The 7,500-nt window shown below is 38.2% G+C and overlaps 1 protein-coding gene and 1 pseudogene across 5 annotated transcripts in view; one reads left to right on the forward strand and one right to left on the reverse strand.

Annotated features, from left to right (window-relative positions):
- Positions 1-7,500, forward strand: part of LOC106868559 (uncharacterized) — a 243,598-nt gene that overhangs the window by 109,285 nt on the left and 126,813 nt on the right. The window lies entirely within an intron of this gene.
- LOC128251025 (5S ribosomal RNA) lies at positions 1,787-1,900 on the reverse strand (annotated as a pseudogene).

Consider the following 7,500-nt stretch of genomic DNA (forward strand, 5'->3'; position numbering starts at 1 on the left):
CCTTGGCAAACAGGACACAGTCGTGTGTCGATAAGCCAGCTGGAGGAGATGTCCTCCTGGGGCTAAAAGCAACAGTAACATCCACCCCTAGGGGTCAGCCACACTTAAGTGGCAATATACTACACTTTATATATATATATATATGTACATATGTATATATTTACATATGTGTACATATATGTATGTACATATACATATATACATACATATGTATGTGTGTGTGTGTGTGTGTGTGTGTTTGTGTGTGTGTGTAGTTTTAGTCAAAAGTCGAAACACAAAGATGAATTTCAGTATTTTTCTAAATATGTTTTGCTATAAATAAAGCAAGTACTTATCTCCCAGATAATTGCCAGCAACACAGTTAATTAATCTATATTACATGTTATGATATATAAACGATGAAATATTATTTTATAATTTCGGTTTCTCTTTGACATTTAAGATACAGCAAAGATACATGAATATTTTATACATTCGTGGCACTGTCATGAACAGCTAAAATCGTTGTGTTTGGCGTAGCAATGGTCTTACGTTTATGAAACCATCAATACCAGTATCGACTCGGCAGAATATTCCATGTAAATCATTTGGTTAATCCTGTCTGATCTTGGTTAATCAGGTAACACTGAGATGATAAAGATATCGGGAGGTTGCCTTACGGTGGCTGTGGATCATAAGGTGTGAATCCTAGAAGGTGCAGTACTACCAGGAGTAGGGCTAAGTGGACACAGACTGGGGCTCGACCAGCCTCGGTTAGGTTACCACTGCGCGCGCGTGCGTGTGTGTATAGATCGAACCATGAGAATGAGTGCTCAGCACCGCAGTAGTGGATAAAGATTCATTATTTGTAGATTAAGGCTACCATTGGTTTCATGTTAAAAAAGCCCGGTGTTCGTCTTCATTGTCAAGGCGAACACGGATGTCCCATGGGATATGCTTGGTAATTGTGAAGGGCTTCTTTAACATGAAACCAATGGTAGCCTTAATCTACAAATATGAGACCTGGTATGTTAATTACAGCGGATGTATACATCAAACAATTGGATGAAATGACGACCGAGTCATGACTAAGCAATTTCTAATGCCTAATTACTTTCCACCCACACTGTATATATATATATATATATATATATATATATATATATATATATACATATATATATATATATATACATATATATGAACTTTAGTTTAGTTCAGATATGTTTGAGCATATAATTTCCAAGACCAATTTTATTGCAGTTTACCGCGGAGAAAAATTCTTACCTATGGTAAAAAGTGTGTAAACAATTTATCTGCGATACACACACACACACACACACACACACACACACACACACACACACACACACACACACACACACACACACATATATATATATATATATATATATAGGTGTATGTGTATAAACATTTATATATACATACATATATATACATAGGAGGGGTGTTGAAAAGGTCCTGAAAATACAGGTGCTGAAAATACAGGAGGATCAGATAGCTATAGCTTTATTCAACATATTCTCCTCTTAGATTCACACATTTATTACAGTGGCCCTTCAGTTTTTCTAAGCTATGTAAAAGAACTCGGAAGATTGGGCATCCAGCCAGGCCTATCGCGATACCTTTAAAACCAGGAACTCTTCAGCAGCCCCTTATGCGTATATATATATACTTTGTAAAGCGGAGCTCCAGTATGGCCGCAGTTAACTGACTGAAACAAGTAAAAGAAAAGAATATATATATATATATATATATATATATATATATATATATATTACAAAGATGCTTACAGTACCTAGGTTTCCCGTGCGGTCACCCATCTAAGTACTAACTAGGCTCGACGTTGCTTAACTTCGGTGATAGGACGAGAACCGGTGTTCTCAACGTGATATGACGCTTGTTCTAGTGGTTAGGGTGTTGTTCTTGCCGTCGTGGTTTCGATTTCCAGACAAGTGGTACGTTGTATTCATGCGCAAAATATTTCACTTCACGTGGTTCCAGTTGAAAGACTCGAAACACCAAACGATCCCTGGAAACATTGTTGATACTGTGTACAGGTGCATCACATGATGATGTATGCCAAAACTAGATCTTACACTGATAATAATCCGTCCTGAACACTTGAGACGATGCATGGGTTCGTATTAAGAAACAAAATTCCTGCTCGCACGGTTTTATCACTTTTATATTTAACAGAGAAGACATTATAGACTTGGACACAGGAAATAACACCGGATTGCTGCAAAAATTTTTATCGAAGTTTAGTCGACACCGACGGAAATCCATTAGAAGTTAAAACTTTTGGCCAAGATCAGGTGTGTGTGTATACGTGTACCTACGTGTATGTTTGTATGTTTGTATGTATTTACGTATATACGCATGTATCTATGTATGAATATATGTGTGTGTATGCATACACACACACACACACACACACACACATATGAAATTAATAAAATAGCCGTTTGCAACGTTATACTGTAAAGGAAAATTATAGACATCAACTAAACTTGACTAAGAGTGTAAATAACACCTACATTGCTAGAAATAGGAGCTAAAATGCTTCAATTCTGTTACAAAGCACATAGCATATATTCTGATAGGGGCTGCAATCGTCCCGAACACCGAGCTGGCCTTACTGAAGATGGCGACAGAAAAAACTGAAACTGGCCGGTCAGGCTAAAGTATTCTCGATTCGGTGTTCGGGGCGATTGCAGCCCCTATCAGGTTATATATTTTATGTGTTTTGTAACAGCATTGGAGCAGTGTAACTCACAATCAAAGGAGGTGAATTAAATATCGCCATTTTGTTTTCTTAAGGAAAAAAAACAAACAAACATGGCGAATGTCTTACTGTGTTTTCTTTTTATGTTCACTTGTAACACTTTAAACGGGACGTTAATGGGATCGAGGTCACTGATTTGTAAAGGGAAATTGCAAGGTCATGGACACAACTCATTCCTCCAGATGCAGCAAATAATATCCCTAAATCGAAAAAGAGGGGAAGAAGGGACAAGGAGAGGAAGAGACTTAGTGACCATCCTGACGTGCTAGTAATATATTGGATTACATCGCCTAATGTGCTCTTCCTACATTGAAGACGTTAACAGGTGATACTAGGAAGATTTGGTTACTGTTTCTAGCAAGTCGAGTGACATCGTGGTGGTTTCTTGATCCACTTCATTCATAACTTACTGTCATTGTTGCTGTTGTTGTTATTGTAGTCGTTAAAGGTGGCAGGCTAGCAGAATCGTTAGCACACCAGGTAAGGTGTTAGGCGGCATCTCATCAGTCTTCTGGTTCTGAGTTCAAATTCTGTCGAGGTCGACTTTGCCTCTCATCCTTTCGGAGTTGATAAAATAAGTACCAGTTGTATACTGGGGGCGATGTAATCGACCTACTCCCTCCCCCGTAATTGCTGGCCTTGTGCCAAAATTTGAAACCTGTATTAGGAAGATTTGGTTATTATTTCTAGCAAGTCGAGCGTCCACGTTATGATTTCTTGGCCCGGTTCACTGATAAGTTGCTTTTGTTGTTGCTGCTGTTGTTGTTGTTGTTGTTGTTGTTGTTGTTGTTGTTGTTGTTGGTGGTGGTGGTGTTGTTGACGTTGCTGCTGTCGCGCTAATGCTGTAGTTATTTAGGCCCGAATTTGCCCTTAGCAAATCAAAACAATCTCACAATCAGAACTACTTCATCTGAGATCATTCCTTACGTTTGCTTCCCAATCCAACCCTTGGACTACAATATCCAATGCATGCGTCCTCCCCCACCCGCCGTTTCTTTTGAAAACAGAGGAGTGTGAGTTGAGGGACATTTGGCTGTTATTTCTTGCAAGATGAGTGGACAGGAAAAAGTTACCTCGTTTCACTGTTAGGTTTATAGGAGAGAGAGAGAGAGGAAGGGAGAAAGAAGAGGAGAAGGGTGAGATTGGGAGGGGTAGAGAGAGGATGGAGACAGAGTGACAGAGGAGAGAGAGTGGTAGAGGAGAGAGAGGGAGAGAGGGAAGATAAAGAAATCGGAAGTTGAGAAGGGTATGAGGAAGAGAGAGAGAAGGAGAGAGAAAAGAGAGGGAGAAGTGAGAGAGGGAAAATGTGCTTTAAATTAACCGAAGTCCTGCTGTGTTTTTTCTTCCCGGTCAGATAATAAAGCTGAGAAAGAGCACCACACTCGTATATATAGAGATACGAAACTACTGCTGTGTATTGGGGAATAGAAAAATAAAAACCTACATTTGAAAGTTTATCCGGACGTCGTTCGACCGACTGACATTTTAACCGGCCTCTTGCAGTGAAGAACTAAAGTGGCGGCTCTACTATGGTCGGGTGATTATCTTATCGACTAGTAAGACGAACACTTCGTGCTATTTAGTGTATAAAGGTCAGAAAACGAAGAGTAATTCCCTTAAGTGTAAATATACGTCCATCTGCTCACGCGTTCATTCATACATTTACCACGCGTCGTCGGTGTTGGGTGTATGTGTGTGTGGAAACACGTATCATCAAACACACAGACATAGTAATGATGATGTGTGTGAGAGTGAATGGATGTGAGTGAGTGAGCGTGTGCGCGCGTGCGCGAGTATTTCTGTGTGTGTGTGTGTGTGTGTGTGTGTGTGTGTGTGTGTGTGTGTGTGTGTGTGTGTGTATGATTGTAGATATACAGTTCCAAACGTATTTATCAATAATTTAGCTAAACATATATATGTGTATATGCTGCGGTATCTATATTTACATCTGTTACAAGTCTGTGCATATATGTGGTCATAAATAGACACACACACACACACACACACACACGTATATCTATATACATACACACACATATATATACATATACATGTATAGGTATATTTATTTATATATATATATATATATATATATATATATATATGTATGTATATATATATATAAATATGCACATATATTCATATGTATGCGTGTATGTATATATATATGCATATAGGTGTATGTGTGTGTATATATATATATATATTATATATGTGTTATGTATGCATATGTATGTATGTATGTGCATATGTATGTGTATGTTTGTATGTATGTATGTGTTTATGCAAATTTAGGTATGCTCATGTTTGTGCGTGTGGAGTGGTGAGTTAGTTACGTTGAATTTATCGAAATATATATATGTATTTATGTGTGTGTGTGCGTGTGTTTGTGTGTGTTTGTGTGTGTGTGTGTGTGTGAGAGAGAGAGAGAGAGAAAGAGAGAGTATATATATCGTCTTTACTAATTTATTATTTGTAATAGTTATATAGGTTATATATAGCGCTTACCCTTACCCTAACATTAACCACACCATCTCCAGCCACCCATCCACCCACCTACTCTTCCACCCAGTCATTTATACTTATATTCGTTCATTGATTCTAATATACATTCTAATGTACATACATTCAAACATACCAATTATGAATGCATATGGTTGTGAGAGCAATCTGGGATAGGGTGAAAGAAGAAACTCCAACCAATAAAGTTATTATATCAAGATCGATGGATCAAAAGAATTTTAGTGGAAGCTAATGATTAAAACATAACACCAAATTAAAATACAATCGACCTTTTATTGTAGTTTGGGATTTCAAACTAACAACTTGGTCTGTTGTCTGAGTTAGGGTCCCACTTGGCCTCAATGTGGTGAGATAAATACAGGAAAAAGAAGACGTCTATGGATCGTTGATGAAGAACCAGGATAGAAAATATGCTTTTAGGTTTAAAGCCGTTATTACTGGAATATCAAGATATTTTATGTGTTAGGTCACTTGTGAGGTCTCTCGTGAGTACAACTGATGACAGGGAATTTAGTACAACCTGCAGCATGGTCGGGTCATCGGCGACTAAACCGGCACCCTTCCTCCCACTAGGCTTGTCTGGGGAGGAGGGTTGATAGAAACCGAGCAGGACTAAAAAAACAAAATCTGTCAAAAGGACGGATGATCCTAGTGTAGGTTCAATGACTATCTAGCAATAGCATGGGCCCTCAGAAATTCCAGGCTGGTGTCTGGCGTATTGGAGTAAGGCACCCTTTAGCTTTTGTTAAATCATGTCTCTAGAACCCGCTTCAACCCGGGGCTACATCTGCTCCGATAAGTGGCAGTGACTTGGTCAGCGAATCTTCAACGACGGTCGACAATCGACGGCAAGACGAGTTCCTATGGATCACACTATCTCAAAGTGTGTATGTGACCGGAGAACACATGTGAACTTATTTTCCCGCTGAAACTTCGGACATGAATTACCTCGTTCGTCGAAGCTGGCTCTAAACACCTCTGGGTGAATGCCGTCGCAAGTACAAGCACAGGTTATATCAGGGTATGTATCCAGTCGCTTGGATCAACGAATGCTGGACTTAGGGTGCGTATGGTACTTGGGGAAAGATTGTAACATCATAATTCTTTATACTACAAAGAGTACGACATCTGGGACAATAAAATGTGCATAAATAGACACACATGTATATATATATATATATATATATATATATATATATATATATATATATATATATATATATATATATATATAAATTCAGATGAGTGGTACAACGAGGCACCAATATTTACTGGAAAATAGCAATCGATACAATTACGACGCTATTGTAAAGCTTCACTGCGTATATACTGGCAAAAACGTCTGTGTGCAACAAACATGAAAAATTTGTCTTACCTCTAGGAAGAACATTCGATAAATGTAGAACCGAAAATCGGATAATGCAGGACCGGTTTCTGACTCTTCAAATACGTTTCACAACGTAAATCTGATCAGTCTTCATCAGCTACATTTACCTAGACAATATTTCAAATGTTGCCACATCAATGCCAAGTATACTCGCCTGAACGCCTAGCCGTTAACAGAACTGAGAACAGTGAAGAAGTTTTTTTCAATGAGAAATATTGCAATACAAATGTATTACTTTCCAGTAAAATAAAGCCCCATAAGGGTATACATATAAATTCAGATGAGTGGTACAACAAGACACCAATATTTACTGGAAAATAGCAATCGATACAATTAGGACGCTATTGTAAAGCTTCACTGCGTATATATATATTTATATAGAAGATAACTTACTTGGAGGCAATGCGTGGCGTTCGATCATATAATAACATAAATAATATATAATTATATGCATATATCCATACATATATGTACATACCGACATCTATATGTATACATACAAGCATATGTGGGTACAGGACATCACAAAAAACGTTAAACACGATGAGAAACGAAAACAAAAGACGGGGACAGAAAACGAACTTTTTTTCGAACAACGAAAAACAACAAACAGAGAAATGAGACATGCAACATAAAGAATATTACCCATCTTCAGTTGTCCCTGTTTCATCTACTCCGCGTTTCGAAGGCAAGGACAATACGCGACTTCGTTGGAGCAGTCCTTCCCGCAAGCAAATTTATTAAAATTTGGGAATTTTTGCGGAGGGTGAAAGTGTAAACAAGAACAGGACAGTGAGAACAA

This window comes from Octopus bimaculoides, chromosome 27 (assembly GCF_046866305.1).
Source record: "Octopus bimaculoides isolate indiv1 chromosome 27, ASM4686630v1, whole genome shotgun sequence".
Classification (NCBI taxonomy): domain Eukaryota; kingdom Metazoa; phylum Mollusca; class Cephalopoda; order Octopoda; family Octopodidae; genus Octopus; species Octopus bimaculoides.